Source organism: Bufo bufo, chromosome 8 (assembly GCF_905171765.1).
Source record: "Bufo bufo chromosome 8, aBufBuf1.1, whole genome shotgun sequence".
Lineage (NCBI taxonomy): Eukaryota > Metazoa > Chordata > Amphibia > Anura > Bufonidae > Bufo > Bufo bufo.
Genome location: NC_053396.1, coordinates 97261521 through 97285070, shown reverse-complemented (window position 1 = coordinate 97285070; position 23550 = coordinate 97261521). Strand labels below are relative to the sequence as shown.

General features: G+C 44.2%; 1 protein-coding gene across 6 annotated transcripts in view; it reads left to right on the top strand.

Annotated features, from left to right (window-relative positions):
• ZMYM3 (zinc finger MYM-type containing 3) overlaps positions 1–23550 on the top strand; it is a 93391-nt gene that overhangs the window by 16326 nt on the left and 53515 nt on the right. The gene's annotated exons all lie outside the window — the stretch shown is intronic.

The following is a 23550-nucleotide window of genomic DNA, read 5'->3' as shown; positions in this document are numbered from 1 at the left end:
CAATATGTGTGTATATATATATATATATATATATATATATATATATATATATATATATACATACACATATTTTTACACTGCTCAAAAAAATAAAGGGAACACCTAAACACAATGTAACTCCAAGTCAATCACACTTCTGTGAAATCAAACTGTCCACTTAGGAAGCAACACTGAGTGACAATCAATTTCACATGCAGTTGTGCAAATGGGATAGACAACAGGTGGAAATTATAGGCAATTAGCAAGACACCCCCAATAAAGGAGTGGTTCTGCAGGTGGTGACCACAGACCACTTCTCAGTTCCTATGCTTCCTGGCTGATGTTTTGATCACTTATGAATGCTGGCGGTGCTTTCACTCTAGTGGTAGCATGAGACGGAGTCTACAACCCACACAAGTGGCTCAGGTAGTGCAGCTTATCCAGGATGGCACATCAATGCGAGCTGTGGCAAGAAGGTTTGCTGTGTCTGTCAGCGTAGTGTCCAGAGCATGAGGCGTTACCAGGAGACAGGCCAGTACATCAGGAGACGTGGAGGAGGCCGTAGGAGGGCAACAACCCAGCAGAAGGACCGCTACCTCCGCCTTTGTGCAAGGAGGAACAGGAGGAGCACTGCCAGAGCCCTGCAAAATGACCTCCAGTAGGCCACAAATGTGCATGTGTCTGCTCAAACGGTCAGAAACAGACTCCATGAGGGTGACATGAGGGCCCGACGTCCACAGGTGGGGGTTGTGCTTACAGCCCAACACCGTGCAGGACGTTTGGCATTTGCCAGAGAACACCAAGATTGGCAAATTCGCCACTGGCGCCCTGTGCTCTTCACAGATGAAAGCAGGTTCACACTTAGCACATGTGACAGACGTGACAGAGTCTGGAGACGCCGTGGAGAACGTTCTGCTGCCTGCAACATCCTCCAGCATGACCGGTTTGGCATTGGGTCAGTAATGGTGTGGGGTGGCATTTCTTTGGAGGGCTGCACAGCCAGAGGTAGCCTGACTGCCATTAGGTACCGAGATGAGATCCTCAGACCCCTTGTGAGACCATATGCTGGTGCGGTTGGCCCTGGGTTCCTCCTAATGCAAGACAATGCTAGACCTCATGTGGCTGGAGTGTGTCAGCAGTTCCTGCAAGACGAAGGCATTGATGCTATGGACTGGCCCGCCCGTTCCCCAGACCTGAATCCAATTGAGCACATCTGGGACATCATGTCTCGCTCTATCTACCAACGTGACGTTGCACCACAGACTGTCCAGGAGTTGGCAGATTCTTTAGTACAGGAGATCCCTCAGGAGACCGTCCGCCACCTCATCAGGAGCATGCACAGGCGTTGTAGGGAGGTCATACAGGCACATGGAGGCCACACACACTACTGAGCCCCATTTTGACTTGTTTTAAGGACATTACATCAAAGTTGGATCAGCCTGTAGTGTGTTTTTCCACTTTAATTTTGAGTGTGACTCCAAATCCAGAAACGGACAGCACTTCCAAATAGAAAACCGTAATAAAGTGAGGCAACGTTTCGGCACGAACAGAGCCTTTCTCAAGCATACTTGCTTGAGAAAGGCTCTGTGTTCCAGCCGAAACGTTGCCTCACTGTGGCTGAATAAGTTACGGTTAAAACTGCATGGGCGATTTTATCTTTCAGCTGGCAACAAGTTATTTAACCCCAACTGGTGCAATGAGTTGCTTCTCATTTCTTAAACAACCATGTCGAAAGACGCTTCTTGTGGTCGTGGAAAAGATGTTAGTCTGTTTGAGAAGGGTCAAATCATTGGCATGCATCAAGCAGTGAAAACATCTAAGGAGATTGCAGAAAGTACTAAAATTGGGTTAAGAACTGTCCAACGCATTATTAAAAACTGTAAGGATAGTGGGGAGCCATCGTATTCGAGGAAGAAATGTGGCGGGAAAAAAAATCCTGAATGATCGTAATCGGCAATCACTTTTGAAATCAAACGTTTGAAATCAAATGGAAGAAAAACAGTAGAACTCAGGGCTATGTTTAATAGTGAAAGTAAGAGCATTTCCACACGCACAATGCAAAGGGAACTCAAGGGATTTGGACTGAACAGTTGTGTAGCCATAAAAGAATAACCCTAATCAGTGAGGCAAACCAGAAAAAAAGGCTTAAGTTTGCTAGGGAGCATAAAGTTTGGACTCTGGAGCAATGGAAGAAGGTCATGTGGTCTGATGAGTCCAGATTTACCCTGTTCCAGAGTGATGGGCACATCCGGGTAAGAAGAGGGCAGATGAAGTGATGCACCCATCATGCCTAGTGCCTACTGTACAAGCCTGTGGGGGCAGTGCCAATGATCTGGGGTTGCTGCAGTTGGTCAGGTCTAGGTTCAGCAACAGTATGTGCTCCAAGAATGAGGTCAGCTGACTACCTGAACATACTGAATGCCCAGGTTATTCCATCAATAGATTTTTTCTTCCCTGATGGCACGGGCATATTCCAAGATGACAATGCCAGGATGCATCAAAGCTGGAGAAGGCTTTGCGCAGCAGTCAGACTCTACCATCATCAATGCAAGATCTTGGTGAAAAATTAATGCAACTCTGGATGGAAATAAATCTTGTGAAACAATGCCACAGCGAATGCATGCCATATTCAAAGCTAAAGGATTTTTTTGGGCTATGTGTGTGTGTGTGTGTGTGTGTTTCTACTTCCTGTACTGGCTACTCTACTTCCTCAAACCCAGCGGCCTAGAATAAAGCCTAGTGATGAAGAGAAACCCGTAACATGGGTTGTGTGGTTGACGTGATGACATAGGTAGGCTGCGTCGCGCCTCTCTTCTTACCATGCCGTGCTCTGCCCGCGTGATGGATCTGCTTCTGAGGTGATGTACTCGGCTGGACCTTCTGACTGTGAGCACCGGATGCTTGGTCAGTACTCCGTGGATGGCTGACGCACCTGGTTCCGTCTGGCTCTTCCTGGCTCCTCTACTTTCCGCTCCTCTGCTCATTGCCGGTCTCTGAATGGAGGCTTGATGTGATTTGGCCTAGTGTTCCTCCCTGCTTCCATGTCTAATCCACCTCTCTCCCGTTCTCTGCATCTGCCTCCTCGACCCTTGTGCTGACAACGAGGTATTTGCTTGTCCTCGCTTTCTCTATAGTCTGTCCTGCCTGTTGTTCTCCTGATTCTACCACTGAATCCGTGTCTGTGTTGCCTTGGATAAAATGTTGCTTTATTATTATTATTAATAATAATATTGTTATTGTTGTTATTATTTATTATTATTAATTTCCAGTTTTGCTTCCTCCCCACGACCTCCACCCCCCCCCCCCTTTTTTTTTTTTTTTAATTCTATCTGGAAGAGCCGGACTTAAAGGTTTGGTCCGGGTTTGGGGACATTGCTCTAATAGTATAAGTGTGGCATACACATTACATACATGCATGTAGTACCTTTGGCACAGATTTCTGCAGTCCCGCTTTCATCTTTGAAATTCATGGCCGGAAGTTGCTGTTTCCTTCTCCTCATTGACGTACCGGGTCCTTTGCAGGCAAGCAAAGCTTCCTCTTCCGCTGCTCAGGGAGCCGGGGACGTCACTGGCGCATAGGGGCAGGAGGGGCGATAACTAGGGTGACCCGCTGATGTCACCGGGCAAGGAACTTTAGAATGAATGGGGGTGAATATTGATGAGGGGGCGGAGTTACAGCGGAGCAGAGAGGCAGCTGTAACCACCTGATTGCTGCGCTGCCCCAGGACCCACAGGGCAGTGCAGCCGGAAGTCAGGTAAAGATAAACAATGAGTGGGGGACCGTTGGCGCCTCATAGAAGTGGCGAAAATAGCTGAAAATATAAGGAGGCACCTTTATTTAGATGTACATTGTGAGTAAACAAGTGTTTTTTTTTTTTTTAAACATTTGGTCCCGGACAACCCGGGGATAAGAGCCTATTCTTGCGTAAGTAAATCTGGAAACTCCATGTCTAGGATAGACATATATTTCATCCGTTTTATATATCTCAAATAAGAGGCAAGGTCTCCATGTACCTTTCTCTCGAGTTATGCATGGTGGATAAGAAGTATAGGGTAAGACCCCCATTTAGATTGAACCCCCATTGCATCTCTATAATGGATAATCATGAATTGATAAAACGGGATTGTGTTCTTCGGGGATAGTAATTATAACTCGGCAAAAATCCAGTTGTTATGGGATGCATTCAAGGCCTTTATGAGTGGGGGTATTTGTTAGTCACATCTCCAACTTAAGAAAAGGGGCATGGTATGAAAGAGGGATTTAAAAGAAGCAGCATTAGTTGGTTTGAATGAATTTTTTAGGAAGAAAATAGGGAAATTATACAGAATGTGCTAGTCAGGTGTATTCTGATTTTCTCTTTGATAAGGCCCAGCAGAGGTTTTTTTGTTTTTTTTGTGGACAAAAAATATTTCTCTGAATCTGGTCGTCCAGGGAAACAAAAAAAAGTTAGTATTCGCTCATCCCAAGGTATAATTTATTAAAGATCAAGATCGCTAAAAGGAAGCTTTTTTGAAGTATTTCTTGGAATCCGATAATATTTCCGAATTGATTGATTCATATTTGGATTCCATCTCTCTACCAGCCCTTACAGATACCCAAAGAGAATTTCTTGATGCTGACTTTTCCTTGCAGGAGATAGAGGCTTCAATAAAGGCTTGTGTGGGAAACGCCTCCCCTATGGTAAATATAGGGAGGGTATTCATTGAATCTTTGGAGAATGGTAGGCTCCCGGAATCCATGACAGAAGCTGTAATAACATTTATATTGAAAAAGGGCAAGGATCCCTTAGATATGGGGTCATATAGGCTGATTTCCCTATTAAATACAGATGAGAAGCTTATTTCAAGGATTCTGACTGCAAGGTTATCATCAATTATACACCCTGATCAAAATGGGTTTATTCCTAATAAGGGTACTCATTATAATTTGCATCACTTGTTTGCAAATATACAGTCTTCCAGGGGGGAGGGGTCGTCTCTCGCTCCATCCTGTCCTTAGATGCCTCTAAGGCTTTTGACCGGGTGGAGTGGAGATTCCTCTGGAAGGTGTTGGAGAAAATGGGATTTGGTATTAGGTTTATAAATATGATTAAGCTTCTGTAGAAGTCTCCTAGTGCCTGACAAGGAGTATTTCTTTGAATAGAGGTACCCGTCTAGGTTGCCCACTCTCTCCACTACTATTCGATATTTATATTGAGCCTCTTGCTGCTAGGGTTAGGCAAGACCCCAGGATTGAAGGGTTTGGGACACTAGGAGTAGACAACATATTTCTTTATATGCAGATGATGTGTTTTTTTTTTTATTTATTTTTTATCATACTAACAAAATTATTTGAATAGTTAACTCCTTTGGTGAAGTTTCGGGTCTTGATATTAATTGGTCAAAAACCACTCTTATGCTTGTAGATAGATTTGAACTTCCCAGTGAGGTGTCTGAGTATGTTGAATATCTGGGTATGATGATATCCCCTGAGATCGAAAATATATATATATATATATATATATATATATATATATATATATATATATATATATATATATATATATATATATATATTTTTTTTACAGCTCAATTTGATTCTATTGATAAGTAAATTGAGGTAAAAAATTACAATATGGCTCCGACTTCCCTTATCTAGAGCTTATAGAATATACCTAGTGAAGATGGTGATTTTACCCCAACTCCTCTCTCTCCTTAGGAATTCCCCAATATGGATTGAGGACAAGTTATTTAAATTGAGAATTATTAATTTACTTGAACTGGAATATCTCTAGAAGTCGATGGAACAGGGAGGGCTAAACCTTCCCTATTTCACGGACTACTTTATAGCTGCACAGCTACTGCTATATTGTGAATGGGAGAAAAGTCTACTCTGTAGGACCTTGGTGAGGAGATCGTTATGACAATAGGTTTACTTTATTGGAATCTGGGCGATTAATGTCAAACAGGACTATAGAGAGGCTAGAAAGCCATTTACTAAGTCCTGGGGTACCATTAGAGGATGGTTGGGAATAAAGGGATTTCTGTTGTACGCCCCTTTGGCATAATCAGTATTTACAGTCTTTTGATGAACTGGCTGGGGATCAGTATTGGCCAAAAAATAGTATTTTGTATGTTGCACATGTGGCGAGGAATGGAGATATACTGCAGTTCTTGGAGTTACCACAAAGAGAAAATACAGTTAATCTATCTTGGTTTAGGTATTTTCACTTACATTCGGCACTCTCTACACCTTTGAATGATTTGACTGAGAATTTGGGTCAGAAGGTTAAGAATGCTTAACTTTATAAATTTCTACTTAAAGTACGATTTAATAACACACGCTCCCTGGACAAAGGGCCTGGGGAGCTGATTGTCCAATGATTCAATTAGCCAAAAATATATTGGCTAATTTTTAAGATTAGTGTCTCATTTTAATCACATTTTGGTTCAAGCACTAGCACTGGTTGTCAAGCACTATGATGCCTCCATGCAGGGCAGCAGTGCGTCGGCGGCAGATCGTTATTAAACCGCGCCAACTGTGGCCTAAAAATCACAATTTCCTGATGAATGAGTTTGCTCGTTCATCGGGCATTTGGAGGCAGTATTATACTGCCAGATGATTGCTAACTAGCGTTCATAGGAATGCTCGTTAGCGATCATCTGTCAGAAAGTCTGCCAGTCTAATACACCCTTTAAGATATTGAAGGGGTTGTGCAATGTCATGATATTGATGATCTATTCTCTGGATTATGTCATCAATATCAGACTAGCGGAGGTCAGATATATCGATGACCTTTCCTCAGACTCTCGGCACCCCACGGAGCCCTGGCCTCTCAGCCTGTGAGGTGACATCCGGCGCTTACATGTCCTTTGAGCAGATCAAATCCAATTAAAGTATCTGTTACGGCGTTCACCGCATAGGAGATTTTTTATTTTTTTAGATGCACTTTTAGTTTGCAGTTTTTTGGGTGTTGTAGTATGTTTATTTATATATTTTATATGTAAAATAAGGAAAGGGAGTGATTTATACTTAAAGGGGTTGTCTAAGGTATATTTATTCATGACCTATCCTCAGGATAGGTCATCAATATCAGATCGGCTGGAGTCTGACGCCCGGCACCCCCACCGATCAGCTGTTTGAAGAGAAGGCACACTGCCGGCGGCAGAATCATATAGCCAGCACCCGACCTCTGAGAGGTAGCTGTGATCCGCGGCAGCTAACCCCTCAGGTGCCGCAACTGCCTCCTGTATTTGTATTAATGGGTGAGTTATCATCGTTGGTGGCGCAGTGGCCACAGCCCCTCCCCTCTCTCCTCATTGGCAGCAGAGGCACAGAGAGGGAGGGAGAGACTCCTTCTCCCCTGTACTGCTGAGGGAACATGGTGCATGCTGAGAGCAGCACACGCCATGTTCTCTGATACTAGGCTGTGCAGTAGTTCAGCCTAGTATTGGTAAATGTCAAATCCCAGTATCTAATCGATACCGGTACAAAAGTATCGATAATGCAATACCCGCTACAACCCTAGACCCAACAATGCAGATGAGCTGAAGGCCCCTAGTAAAGCAACCTGGACTTCCATTGCACCACGCAGCATTGATACAGTAATTCATGCAGTAGCACCAAGCACTGAGTGCATATACTGTACATAATTTAGGCAAACATTGCTGTATTAAAAATCCTTTTTTTTTTAATTGGTCTTATATAAGCTTCTAAATTTTTTTAAGATACTTTTGTGTTTTCATTAGCTGTAAGCCATAATCGGTCAACATTAAAGGGGTTGTCCGGGTTCAGAGCTGAAACCGAATATACCTCCATTTTCACCAGGCAGCCCCCCTGACTTCAGCATCGGATAAGTTCATGCTCCGATGCTCTCCTTTGCCCTGCGCTAAATCGCGCAGGGCAAAGGCATTTTACAGCATTTTGGTGACGTCACCAGCACTGATGGGCGGGCTGTAAACCGGCTACAGTAGCACTAAAGCACGCCCATCAGAGCCGGTGACGTCACCGAACTCCCTGCCGGGCGGAAGCTTCCACCCGGCAGTGTGTTGTAAACAAAAGAGCCTTTGTCCTGCACGATCTAACACATGTCAAGGGAGCGGATTGGAGCATGTCCGCCCTCTGCAATCTGATTGTTTTTTAAATAGTTTAAAATAAAATTTAAAAAAATTCAAATCGCCCCCTTTTCCTCTAAATAAAAATACTTTAACAAAAAAAAAAAAATCAATATCATGGGCACCGCTGAGTGTGAAAAGTCCCTTGTGAAGTGAGGGAAAGCAGTTTTAGCCTCTGAGAACTGGCAGAGGAGCCATCTTGAAAAGGGAAAAACTCAAGGAAAACAGTGGTATTTGAAGAAACTAAAGATTGCTTTATGCATAATGCTGCTGCAGCAGTAACATATGCTAAAATTGTTTTATTTTTTATAAAAACATGACTGTTACACTTTAAATAGTAAGACCCGGTATTGTATCAATCCGGGTCTAAAAGTATCGATACCTGATGCAACTCTAGTTGGTCCTATGATCATTGCTGAGAATTTTTTTTTTTTTATATATGCAAATGAGCCTCTAGGAGCAACAGGGGTGTTGCCGTTACCCCTAGAGGGTCAGCTGCAAGCATCCAGTTCGGCCTGTCATCCTGCAAGTTGATCCAGAGGAAGGCAAAAAACTGTGAGGTAGAAGCCAATCTTCCCCACTTTAGGGGAATAAAATTTCCTTCCCGTTTCCAATCAGGCAATCAGAATAACTCTGTGGATCAACGACCCCTCTCTAGTAGTTATAGCCTGTAATATTATTACTCTCCAGAAATACATCCAGGCCCCTCTTGAATTCCTTTATTGTACTCACCATCACCACCTCCTCAGGCAGAGAGTTCCATAGTTTCACTGCTCTTACCGTAAAGAATCCTCTTCTATGTTTGTGTACAAACCTTCTTTCCTCCAGACGCAGAGGATGTCCCCTCGTCACAGTCACAATCCTGGGGATAAATAGAAACCGAATATGCCTCCATTTTCACCCAGGCAGTCCCCCTGACTTCAGCATCGGAACAGTTCATGCTCCGATGCTCTTTGCCCTGCGTGATTTAGCTCAGTATCTCTGTACTGACCCCTGATATATTTATACATATTAATTAGATCTCCCCTCAGTCGTCGTTTTTTTAAAGTGAATAACCCTAATGTTGATTATCTTTCAGGGTACTGTAGTTGCCCCATTCCAGTTATTACTTTAGTTGCCCTCCTCTGGACCCTATCCAGCTCTGCTATGTCTGCCTTGTTCACAGGAGCCCAGAACTGTACACAGTACTCCATGTGTGGTCTGACTAGTGATTTGTAAAGTGGTAGGACTATGTTCTCATCACGGGCATCTATGCCCCTTTTGATGCAACCCATTATCTTATTGGCCTTGGCAGCAGCTGCCTGACACTTAAAAAATAAAACAAAAATAATAAACGTTTTATTGAACGAATAATCAGAGAAGTTCAAAGAACATCAGTGTACATAAAGGTCAATGAGACCTTCAAATACATAAACAGTACCATATACATACCAATATCAACAAAGGTGAGATGACAATTCGCGTATGTAAAACATGTACAGAGCAATCATGTTTGAGAGAGCACATACTTGTAGTGAGTACAAAACCATCTTATCCTAATATTGCGTTAAGATTATCCGAAAATCTAGGAGCTGAATACATAGTTTGCATAGATGAACTCCAGGGTCCCCATACTTTACTGAATTTCTGAGGACAACCCCGATTCTTGAATACAATATTCTCATAGGATACCACATTATTCACAACTACTTTCCATTGGTTAAGAGAAGGTCGTCTATCGCCCATCCAACGAATCGCAATAGCTTTCCGTGCGAGAAACAATGTCTCCCTCAAGAGTATTCTAACATGGTGAGGATATACCTCTTCATCAAGTATACCAAACAGGCATACTTGTGGGGTTAGTGCTATCGGGAGGTGTGTAAGCGTAGAAAGAAAGCTTGTGATGTCAGACCAAAGGGTTTGTATATACGGGCAGTCCCATATAAGATGCCAGAAAGTTGCCCCTTCCGAGTCGCATCTATGACACCTAGAATGTGACAATTTGCCTATTTTTTGTAACCGGACGGGCGATAGGTGAATAATACTTAATAATAATAATATCACTAATTTCTTCATTTGTGATACCCGGTATTAGAGTTTCCTATTTGGATAATACCAAGAGGGGGGCCTTTATGCATCTTGGTACTCAGCAAGTGAGTGTAAAGAGCAGAGATAAATCCCCTGGGGCCTTGGGAGCGTATGACACCGATCAGCGGGTAGTCAGAGATTGCTATCGTGATATCCCTAAAGTGGGTGTTCATAGCATGTCGTATTTGAAGGTATTTAAAAAATGTGCTTCTAGGTAGATTATGGCGTACTTTCAGTTGTTCAAAGGTGTTAATCACGTTATTGGAATATAGGTCACCCAGGACGGTAATCCCATGATCCTTCCAGAACTGCTTATCCATCCCAATATGAAGAGAGGGAAACATAGGGTTTTCCCACAAGGGTATATTGGGGTCCAGTCCTATATAAGAATGCATCTTCTTACCAGCATCCCACACCTGAATGGCTAATTTGTGGACGGGCAAGAGTGTTCGGCTAAAGAGTTTTGGTTGTTCCTGGCCACAACAAAGAGATATCCAAAAATGCAGCCAACTGCCATTCTTCCCTAATCAGAACACTCTCCGAGGAGATCCATGACCTTAGCTGTCTCAATTGTCCCGCCAGGTAATATAAATATAAGTCGGGCAAGGACATACCTCCATTTCCTCTAGGGCGACATAGTACGTCAATGGATAACTTAGGTCTATTACCCCAGGTAAATGGAGACATTAGTGACTTATAACGCTGGAATATCTTTTTGGGAACAATGAAAGGTGCATGCTCCAACACGTATAACCACTTAGGTAGTGTGATTAATTTAATCAGGTTTATTCGACCCAGGATGGATAGTGGGAGACCACCCCATACCCTAAATTTGTCTGCACTATAGTTCAGGAGAGGCCGTATGTTGAGAGTATAAAAAGAGGCCGCATCTTTGGTGATATGGATCCCTAGATACTTAAATTCAGATACTATAGGTAGTTCGGTATTAAGAGAGGATGAAGTTAGGGAGTATAGCGGAAATAGGATAAATTGGTCTAAATCTGTTCTAAGACCGGAAAATTGACTAAATGTTTCAATAATATCAGTAGCATGGGGTAGCGTAGACTCCACATCTGACATAAACAGTACCATGTCGTCCGCGTATAGTCCCACTCTGTCCTCTTGGTCACCTATAGTTATCCCCTTGAATTGAGCATCAAATCTAATACGGATAGCTAAAGGTTCGATCGCTAAAGCAAATAGTAGTGGCGACAACGGGCATCCTTGCCTTGTCCCACGACCCAGATCAAAGTTCGCCGAGCACATACCATTCACCAGAATACCAGCCGAAGGTCGTTTATACAAATAAATAAATGCGGGACCTATTCCAAAGCATTCCAGGGCGGCCAGTAGTTATGGCCATTCCACTGAGTCAAAGGCCTTGGCTGTGTCCAGAGATGCCAGCGCCCACTGACTCCCCCATTGAAGGCCTATTTGGGTGACAACCTGCACTCTACCGATATTAGGCAAGAATCCAGACTGATCCGGGTGAATAAGGTTTAGAATAACCCCATTCAACTGCTGTGCCAAAATCTTAGCCAAGATTTTGTAGTCTAGATTTAATAGCGATATGGGCCTATATGATCCACAATCAACTGGATCCTTGCCTGGCTTAAGGAGTATCACAATGGTAGCTTCGTATAGTGAAGGCGGCAGGGTACCTTTCGAAAAGGAGTCATGGTACATTTGCAATAAAGGAGGAACTAATTGGTCAATATATCTAGAGTACACTTCTAGGGGTAGCCCATCCGGGCCAGGGGATTTCCCATTCGCCAGACTTAATGGCTTCTAATATCTCCCTATCCGATATTGGTCCCTCCAGAGATTGAGGTATTCTAACTCCTGCAGGTAGGTATTAACGGTCTCCTTGGTGTAATCTATCCAGGCCTCACACAGGTCTTGATAAAACTCCCAGAAACTGTGAGCTATGGCCTCCGGTTCCACTACTATAATGCCCTCACCATCTCTAATACGCAGGATAGCAGGAGATGCCTGATTCTGGTGAACTATATGCACCAGCAACTTACTAGACTGATTGCCTAGTTCAAAATAAAATTGCTTAGTAAAGAACATTTTGCGCTGGGCCTTTTCCTGTATTAAAGTAAGGTAACGTCTTCCGATTTGTAACCACTTCTCCCTATTCTGGGGCGTTGGGTCCGCAACATACAGCCTCTCCAACTCAGCACACTCCTCAGCTAGGTCTTTTTCTTGTTTAGCAGAGTTACGTTTGAGAAAGGAGATGGAGGATCTCAAGCACCCTCTCAAGTATGCCTTCAGCGTCTCCCACACCATTGACCCATCATTATAAGAAGCGTGGTCGGACAAAAACACTGACAGTTGGTCCGGAATACGGTCTGAAGGCGGGAACAATGTAAGCCAAAAGGGGTGCACCCTCATGGAGTGCCCCATACCCCTCACATTCATCAACAGAGATAGTAGGATAGGGTTATGGTCCGAAACCCCTTTGGCACCATACTCCACCCGATAAGGGAGTGAACACACTGTGGAGCCTCCAAAGACATAGTGAATGCGAGACAAGGAGTTATGGCTAGCTGACTGACATGAGTACGTACGATAATCGGGGTGCTTAAGGCGCCATAAGTCCACCCATCCCACCTCCGTCATCAATTTGGACAATGGTGATTCCGATTGAGCACTCCCTTGTGGCTGCTCCTCACCATGAAACCTGTCCAGTAGGGGGTGTAGGGTCATGTTAAAGTCCCCCATACATATAATCTGTGCTGAGGGAAAAGTGACCGCGAAACATATCACCTGGTGTATTACTTGGAAGGAGGAGGGACATAGATCCCCAGTATAACATATAGTATGCAATTAATATATGCTGCCACAAAAATATACCTTCCTGCATTGTCCATCTATAGCTTCTCCACCTCCCATCTCAGGGATTTATGAACCATAAGAGAAACTCCCCTAGCCAGATTAGAGTAGCATGAATGGCGAGACCACTGGACCCAAGATTTACATACTTCCTGACAAGACTAGGAGATTAAGTGGGTCTCTTGTAGGCACAAGATATGAGGGTTGAACTGACCGATCACTGAGAACACCATGGTCCGCTTCCTAAGACTCCCAAGGCCCCTGACATTCCAAGACATTAACCTTATGTCTGCCATTGTAACATCATGGAATATGCATATCGCTCCCTACACTCTATTACATACGGCCACCTCCGGTCATACATCTTTATACCTTTCACATGATATGATAGTACATAGGTAAGTATGCAATGGTAGTTAAGAACTAAAAAAATCCAAACATTTAACAATGGTTCATTAAAGGTCATCTAAAAGGCAGATCTAGCACCAGGTATCCGGGGCATCACACACATGCAACGGGATACTCGGTGGTAGGTCCTGTGTGGCACAACAGTGTATGGGGTGTGCTATTGGTTAGTTTAACCCTTCGCACTGTAACTAAAGTAGCACGCAGAGAACTGGTGCCCTAACTTTGTAGTATGTAAATACACCTATCTAAGGGGAGAGCCCTTCATCCCTATACCTACAATCCTATTTCTGCCCTTCTATAGCAGTAAGTCTGCAGAGTATCACAGGTTACGCTTATCATAGATGCTGCTTTACGACAGCTAATGCAGAACAACAACATTGTGCAACAATGCAATCCTAGAAAATGCATGCTATGCAATGAGCAATAAAGATCAGATGTTAGGGGGACAAAACATGAGTGGTATAAAACTATAAAGTGTGTAAGGCACACACTTGGCATAACATGCCTTCAGTAAACCCCCTGCAAACAACAGAGAAAACCTTGACCGGTAATAACATCTAAAGGTTGCAGTGAGTGTTCATCTCGGGGATCTTGCTGGACGTGGCTTGCCCTCCAGCCAGGCCGCAGCTTCCGCAGGAGTGTTGAAGAACTTAATGGATTCTCTGTCTACTACCCGTAGCCTGGCTGGGTAGGCCATTGAGTATGGGAGGTTTAAGTCCCGAAGACGTCTCTATCACTGTGAATGTCGCTCTGCGCTTCTGAAGCTCTGCGGAGAAATCCAGGAAGAGCATGATATTTGCATTTTCAAAGCGTAGCTCTTGCTTGCGACAGGCCAGCTGTAGAATGAGGTCTCGATCTGCAGACGTCAGTAGTCGCGCCAATAATGGCCGCGGTGGTGCTCCAGGAGGCATCGGCTTGGCCGGTACCTGGTGCGCTCTCTCGACAATAAAGGCAGAAGAGAAGGTGGCATCAGGGAAAGTGGCTCGCAGCCATGTTGACACGAAATCACACGGGTTATTACCCTCTGCACGCTCAGGAAGTCCCACTATACGTAGGTTGTTGCAACGCGTGCGATTTTCGTAGTCGTCGCACTTTTGCTGCCAATAATCCACTTTCTTTTCCAAATCGGCCAAGCGGGCCTGTAATGGGTTCAGTTGGTCTTCCACCTCCGCAATACGGTCACGCATGTTTTGCATGTAGTGTCTCAGGAGACCGATATCTAGCTTTACCTCCTCCATCTTTCCCGAAAGAGAGGAGCGGCAGGTAGCTATCACCTGGAGTAGTTGATTGGTCACCTGTTTGAGGGAGGGTTCGGTGTCTGGCGCGCTATCCTCACTGGGAGCAGGTGAGGCACTCCGGGAGGTCGCGGCCTGCGCCATCTTGGGAATCAGACCAGCAATCCACAGATGGGGGCCCCCCCCCCCATAAGTGCTATCCACAGATGCCCCCACCCCATAAGTGCCATTCACAGATGCCGCCGCCCCCCCCCCCCCCCCCCCCCAAATAAGCAGGGGGATGGGCTTTACATACTCTGCAGGCTGCCAGAAGGATGACTCATTCACATGAACGAGCACGCAAGGACTGAGCTCTCAGGGTGAGTCATGAGGAGGCGTGGCCGGCCTTCACTCAACTGCCTGAGCCAAACCAGGAAGTTAACAGGACATCTACTGCTGGTAAGATTGAAAAAGCAAGATGGGAATACCCCTTTAAGTTCTGACGTGGCTTTAAAAGGCTTATATATTAGAAACTCCCCATAAATCACCCCATGTTCAAAACTGCACCACTTTTTTTTTTTTTATAATTTTTTTTTGGAACATGGCAGGTGATAAAATAGAACTAATACTCCAAATTTATTATCCTGATTTTGCGGTTTTACAGAGATCCCATTATGTGGCCGAAGAGTGCTACCCGATTCAAATACTAGCCTCAGAACTGAAGGAGCACTTTGATTTTGGGTCCCCATTTTTTTAGAAAGGTTTTCAGACACCGTTTCAGATTGCAGAGGCCTTGAGGCGCTAAAACATAAACACCCCCCAAAAGGCCCCATTTTTGATATTGCACTTCTCAAGGAATTTAACATAGGGGTGCAGTGAGCTTTTTGACTCCACAGATGTTTCATAGAATTTATTAGCAATGGGGCATGAAAATAAAAAATGTTTACAATAAGGCTCAGACTGATCCGCACCGATAATGCAAATGCTTGTATCCGTTCATAACTGATCCGTTTGCATTATTCATAAAAAAAAGTCAAAACGCACAATATTGTCAGTGAAAAACGGATCAGTGTGGCTCCGCATAGTCAGACTGTCACTAAAACGCTGCGTTTTTAGTGACTGTCTAAAAAATACAACGGAGACCAAACACAGCCAAATTGATGCATTCTGAACGGATCCTTATCCGTTCAGAATGCATTGGGGCTGAACTGATCCGTTTTGGGCCGCTTGTGAGAGCCCTGAAACGGATTTCACAAGCGGACCGCGAAACGCCAGTGTGAAAGTAGCCTTATATGTAGCTTTCGCTCAGTAGCTTTAATTTCTACAAGTGTTAACAGGAGAAAAGGCACCCAATTTTTTTTAACTATTTCTTAATATTACGGCAGTACCCCATATAATGTGGTCGTAACCTACTATATTGGCACACAGCAGGGCTTAGAAGGGAAGGAGTGCCATTCCAGGTTTTACTGGAATGGGTTTGGGTGTTAAGTTAAACTTGTAGTACCTCCTGAGTTACTGGTACAGTGGAAACTCAAAGAAATAACCACATGTTTGAAACTATACAACCACAAGGATTTCAGCTAGGGCCATTGATGTCAGAATTTATTAACATTTGGCTGTGAAAATTGTTTCCCCCCCCCCCCAGTAGTAATTGATTTTATAACATGGAATTTGCACCTTGGTAGGTGAGGTGGGCAAAAAATGCAGTTTGGGTGTTTTCTTTTATTTTGAAGGATAGATCAGGTTGTTACAGATGTGGCAAAACCTATTATAGTCACCCCTGCCCCCCCTCCACACACTATTTTTAGCCAGTTATAAATGAGTGATTATGGGAAGGGGGGTAGAAATTCTTTTACTGAGTCTTAAAAAAAAAAATTTTTCTCTAAATTCCACTTGGGTACTTGAAGATACAGTGGCCCAATTGCTTGTACATACACTGCAATATCTTTTGCAGTGTATTGTACTTGTCAGTTTTACACTGACGCTTCTACTTTGTGAGCCTTCCAGGTGCCATAGCAACTATCAAGACCCTGTGATCATGTTGCAGGGGGCCGGATGGATGAGAGAGGGAGATTGCTGCCTCTGTAAACCCCTTAGATCCCTTACTGACTGCGGCATCTAAGGGGTCAAACAGCCAGAATCTGTGCTAGCACCGATCTCTGCTTTTGCAGCAAGGTGTCAGCTATGTTAATGCTGACACTCGCTGCTAATGTTGGCGGATCAGTTCCTGAACTTTACAGCAGCCCCATGGGCCATAGGCAAAATAGACAGGAGCTCACCACACTGACTGCTTTAGGCGCGTTTTCTAGGCATGCTCTGTGACCTGTGCAGAGGTCAGAAGGAAATGGATAAGCTGTGATGTCGCCTACTGAGATGCATTGCGGTGCTGAATGGAGGCACGGATCGGAAGCACTCTGTAGTTTTCTGTCCATGCCTCCGCATGCATGCACTACTTTTTTGCACTGCAGACAGTCTGATGAAGACCCCATTCAAGGTAATGGGTCCACGATCCGCATGTGGCCTCCACAGAGCCTGATCGCTATGCTGTGGAGGTCATTGGGGGAGCGGTGGGGGGCACTTTGGCACATGGGTGCCCTTGTGGGGACATGGAAGCACTTTTGGGGGCACTGTGGATGACAGTTATAGGGGAATATGGATTGCACTGTTGTAGGGAACTCTAGATAACATCTAGAGTGACCCCATACAAGTGATATCCACAGTGCTCCCATAACAGTGTCACGGTTATTGGGGGCACTGTGGATGTCACGGTTATGGGGGTACTGTATGAGTAGTAGGGATCATGCAAACTACTGTGATCGGCCCAGGAATCCATGTGTCAGTCACAAATTCCAGGCCAACCTCTGCTCCCCTGACCAGATAAGAGACTGGCTGTATCATACATTACGGTCATATCGTCAGTTCGGTCAGGAGAGTGCGGTCTGCCTGGTAAACGTGGCGACACGCGGACAGTGTTTTCATGGTCTTATCTCACGTGTATCACACATGATGGCCCACGTGTATCAGCAGTCAGGACCAAAAAAGATAGGCCAAGGGTACTTTCACACTAGCGTTTTCTTTTCCGGCACGGAGTTCCGTCACAAGGGCTCAATGCCGGAAAATAACTCATCAGTTTAATCCCCTTCCATTCTGAATGGAAAGCAATCTGATCAGGATGCGTCAGGATTAGTGTTGAGCGAACTTGTATTTTAAGTTCGGCGTCTAAAGTTCGGGTTATCGAAGTATCCCGTTATGGATTCCGCTACCATGGACCATAACGGAATTTAGAATCCATAACGGGATACTTCGATAACCCGAACTTTAGACGCCGAACTTAAAACACAAGTTCGTTCAACACTAATCAGGATGTCTTCAGTTCAGACTGATCAGGCAAAAGATAAAACCGCAGATATCTCTGGCCAAAAAAACTGAAGACTTGCCTGAATGCCGGATCCGTCCTTCCAGTCTGCGCATGCACAGACCGGTAAAAATGTGAAAAAAATAAATACCGGATCCGTTTTGCCTGATGACACTGGAAAAACGGATCCAGTATTACAATGCATTTTTCTGACCAGGCATTTTTCAGACTGATCAGGATCCTGATTAGGCATTTTTCAGACTGATCAGTCAGAAAAATGACATGCGTTTGCATACAGTTTGCCTGATCAGGCAGGCAGTTCAGGCAACGGAACTGCCTGCCGGAATCAAACAACGCAAGTGTGAAAGTACCCTTATATATTCAACAAAACAAGAAGGGGAGAAAGTAAACGGATCTGCCAGGATAATCTGTCTTCCAGGGGGGAAGAAAAGCTCAGACATGAAAAACGGGTATTAGGGGCATATGTATGTGCACGGTGAGGGGTGTTAGGAGCACATAAAAAGAATTTTGATTTTGGGACCGGATAACCTCTTTAAGCCATTTTGCCACAACTTTGGAAATATGTTTAGGGTTATGACTTTTGAAGACCCATTTGTACCCAAGCTTTAACCTCCTGGCTGATGTTCTGAGATGTTACTTCAGTGTCTTTAATAAAATTTACTTATAACCCCATCTGTTTTGTGAAGTACACCAATCCCTCCTGCAGCAAAGAACCCCGACACCATGATGCTGCCACCCCTCTGCTTCATGGGATGGTGTTTTAAAGCTAGCAATCCTCCCCTTTTTTTTTTTTTGGTAGTCATGGCTGAATAGTGGACACATTTCTCCAGAAAGTAAGATCGTTGTAACTGTAACCTGGCATTTTTATGGCTGTTTTGGAGCAGAGTGTTCATTGATATGACCGGCCTTTCAGGTCATGTCGACAGAGGGCACATTGTACTGTTGATATAGATACCAATACTACAGACCCAAAATACTATACACAATCATAAAAGCCAGGGATGCCCAAACTGCGGCCTCCAGCTGTTCAAAACTACAACTCCCAGCATTCCTAGACGGCCTACTGCTCTCAGCCTGCAGCAGGGCATGGTGGAAGTTGTAGTTTTGCAACAGCTGGAGTGCCACAGGTTGAGCATCCTGGATATAAGCCACCAAAGACAAGAATCGTGGTACAGAATTTGACTAAATACAGATTTCATTGGTACAAACACAATCCAAATTTTTATTTTTTTTTACTTGACACAACCGTTAAAAATCCACACAAAACAGAGAAGAGAACAAGGGGGACACCTGGTGGACAAAATAGAGAAGAGGAACACATGCAAATAATACCAAGTCTGCACACCCAATATATGGTACATAGAATATATAAGAATAAATAAGAGATCTCAAGATCCCTGAAGAAAGTTTATACCAAGCTACAAGAAACCATGGATGCCTGGTACCAACCAAGCCCCACCACATCTGAGAAGTTTTACTAGAAGTTTGGGTTGGAGTGGGGGACTCTGGGTGGATGCTGCTCTCTTTGGTCCACCAGGTCACCCCCTTTCTTCCGAACAGTTTTTTGGGTGGATTTGTAGCTTTTGGTGTATAGCAAACTATTTCTAATTGGATCAATAAAATCTGTACTTTTAGTCAAGTTTTGTTCCACATGGTTCCTGGCTTTGGTGTCGTCTTGGATTGATTTGAATATTTCTCACCAAAGTACGATTATATCTAGTAGACAGAACATGTCTCCTGAACAATATGATGGCTCCTTCAGGCATTTGGGCATGGTTCCCTCTGGACAGAGGATAAGTTATTTTGGTGGGATAACCCCTTTAAATAGGATGTTCCATCTTGGGCAGCGTGATTAATCAGATTCAGTTAATTTGCTTTCTTTCAGCGTGAAAATGTTAATTTTTTAAATATTGTGACATAAATATAAAAAATGGTTTTCCTTCTTCTGGAGTGCTGAATCAGTGCAGAATGTGCAAGTCTCTTAAGTCCCTGCCACCTGCACTATTAATCCTGGCATGGGCTGCAGAGAGCTGCACTTACCCCCCGCCAGTCCTTCCTCTGTATACATTATATACACTCCTCCCTCTATAAATTATATACCCTCCTCCCTCTATATACACTCCTCCAGACCTCCCTCTATATACCCTCCTCCAGACCTCCCTCTATATACCCTCCTCCAGTCCTCCTCCTATATACCCTCCTCCAGTCCTCCTCCTATATACCCTCCTCCAGTCCTCCTCCTATATACCCTCCTCCAGTCCTCCTCCTATATACCCTCCTCCAGTCCTCCTCCTATATACACTCCTCCAGTCCTCCCTCCTATATACCCTCCTCCAGTCCTCCCTCCTATATACACTCCTCCAGTCCTCCTCCTATATACCCTCCTCCAGTCCTCCTCCTATATACCCTCCTCCAGACCTCCCTCTATATACACTCCTCCAGTCCTCCCTCTATATACATTATGTACCCTCCTCCAGTCCTTCCCTCTATATACACTCCTCCAGTCCTTCCCTCTATATACACTCCTCCAGTCCTTCCCTCTATATACACTCCTCCAGACCTCCCTCTATATACACTCCTCCAGACCTCCCTCTATATACATTATATACCCTCCTCCAGTCCTCCCTCTATATACATTATGTGCAGTCCTCCTCTCCTCCTGCTATACATTATATACCCTCCTCCCTCTATATACCCTCCTCCAGACCTCCCTCTATATACATTATGTACCCCCCCTCCAGTCCTCCCTCTATATACACTCCTCCAGACCTCCCTCTATATACATTATGTACCCCCCTCCAGTCCTCCCTCTATATACATTATGTGCAGTCCTCCTCTCCTCCTGCTATACATTATATACCCTCCTCCCTCTATATACCCCCCTCCAGTCCTCCCTCTATCTACATTATATACCCTCCTCCAGTCCTCCCTCTATACATTATATACCCTCCTCCCTGTATATACACTCCTCCCCTCCCTCTATAAATTATATACCCTCCTCCCTCTATATACACTCCTCCAGACCTCCCTCTATATACATTATGTACCCCCCTCCAGTCCTCCCTCTATATACATTATGTACCCCCTCCAGTCCTCCCTCTATATACATTATGTACCCCCCTCCAGTCCTTCTCTATATGCAGTCCTCCTCTCCTCCCGCTATACATTATATACCCTCCTCCCTCTATATACACTCCTCCAGACCTCCCTCTATATACATTATATACCCTCCTCCAGTCCTCCCTCTATATACATTATGTACCCTCCTCCAGTCCTCCCTCTATATACATTATATACCCTCCTCCAGACCTCCCTCTATATACAATATATACCCTCCTCCAGTCCTCCCTCTATATACACTATATACCCTCCTCCCTCTATATACACTCCTCCAGACCTCCCTCTATATACATTATATACCCTCCTCCAGTCCTCCCTCTATATACCCTCCTCTTTCTATATAAATAGAAACATAGAATGCATCGGCAGGTAAGAACCATTTGGCCCATCTAGTCTGCCCAATATACTGAACATTATATACCCTCCTCCACTCCACCCTCTATATACATTATGTACCCACCTCCACTCCTCCCTATATATACATTATGTACTCTCTACACTCCTCCTATCCTCCCTCTATATACATTATATATCCTCCACTCCTCGGTGTACATCGTATACCCTCCTCCATTCCTTAGACCCCCAGAGATCCTTAAACTGATAAGGTTGCAGCATTGAATGGGGCCAGCTGCACAGACTGGCCATAAGCGCTGCCACACAAGGAGAATTGAATAGATAACACTGTGGCCCCATAATTTTTAAAAGCTGTGAGGGACCCTCACCGATCATAAAGTGATGGGATATCTTAGTGACATGCCAACACTGTATAAGATGGGAAACCTCTCTGGTGTCCGTTTTTCATACTGCAAGTCAAACAGAAAAAAGAAATCTTGCCTGTTCTCCCAATTCTGTAACGGGCTGCATCAGGAGCCTCCTCCTCTGCAATAGGAGGAAAGAAGAAAGCCAGGGCAGGTTATGGAAGGTGCTCCCCTTTTATGTTTGCAGCGTGTGTCAACCATGTGCTTTAGCCTTGCTGCCGGTGTATTTGGTATACCGCCAGGAGTCTTATGTCCTATTCATCTGACAAAGGGGTGTTTGTCCCCAAAATGCGTTATGATTAGTTTAACTCAATAAAGGGTTCCACGTTGCAATCAGCCATTGTGTGCGGCTCAGGTTTTCTTTTTAAAAGAAGAGGAGGGTCAAGTACTCCCCTCAGGGGAACCAGTGTTGTCTTCAAGACTTGCACAACACTGTTTTGTCAGGTACATGCAGAAAATCTTTTAGAGCAGTGGTTCTCATCCTTCTCACGCCAAGTACCCCCTAGTAATGAGAATTTCAAACTAAGTACCCTCTAGGAAGCGAACAGTGATAAATGTTAGCAACATCTTAAGTTCTTATTTTTGCATTATCCTCTCCACTCTGTCAACACCCCATCTTGTCACCCCCAAAACTGTGCCCACTGTGCTTATTACTATACTACAGAAAGTGTTTTCTAGTTCACCTGAAAATTCTAGGACTACACAGATAGTGCCCCTTCAATAATTGCCACAAATTGCCCTAAAAAAAATGCCCCTGACAGTAATAGTGGTGTAAACATAGTGTCCAACAAAATAATTGTGCTAAGCTAATTACTGTCAGGGTGCTCCCAAAAGTCCTACTGAAAGTAAAAATGCTCTTCCTGAGTACCCTCACTAGTAATGGTGCCCCCTACTGTTGCCCCAATAGTACTAATATCCCCCATTTTGCCCAGTAGTAGTAATGCCCACTATGATGCCCTAGTAGTAATAAAGCCTATAGTTGCCCAGTAGTGCTTCCCCAAGGTGCCAAAGGAAGATAAAATACCTCCATACCACTGTCTGCAATTCAGTGCAGGATACAGGCCCACGCAGAGTTCAACTGAATCAACGTCCTCAGGATAGTGATACAGTTGAATGTCGAGAGTAGCTAGCTTGATGCTAGTTCCTCTCGTGATACTTGAAACATTGCTTGATGCTAGTGCAGCCCCGTATACCCCACACCCTGTAGCACGTACCTCTTGGGGTACACGCACTGCAGGTTGAGAACCAATTGTTCTAGACAAACTGCTTGGGCAAGATGTCTCCTGCTTCATTTCTAGGTTTATATAATCTGTAGAACAGGGTTTCATTACTTATAATGTACTGCTCCTATGTTACAGCCTATATCTTCAGCTCATTCTGTAAGTTACCGTTGTAAGCAGACGGGCTTGTTCATAGAGCCATATAATGCTGCATACTTGCCTGAGAAATTCTAGAAAACTGAGAGATTCAGTCTGTCTTTTTTTGTTTTTTGCACAATTACTTAGGCTTCTGGATTGAATTTGAAATGTTCCAATCCTGATGTCTGGTTTGAATTCTGAATAAAAGCAGTAGCGCATATTAATGGGGAAAAATAAAAAAACAATAGAGAGTCAGGAGTTTTCTAAGTCGCCTATTGTCCTGGGTGGCTTACCTAGGAGTTACCTTTTTTTGGGCATCTAGCAGAATTATAAAAAAG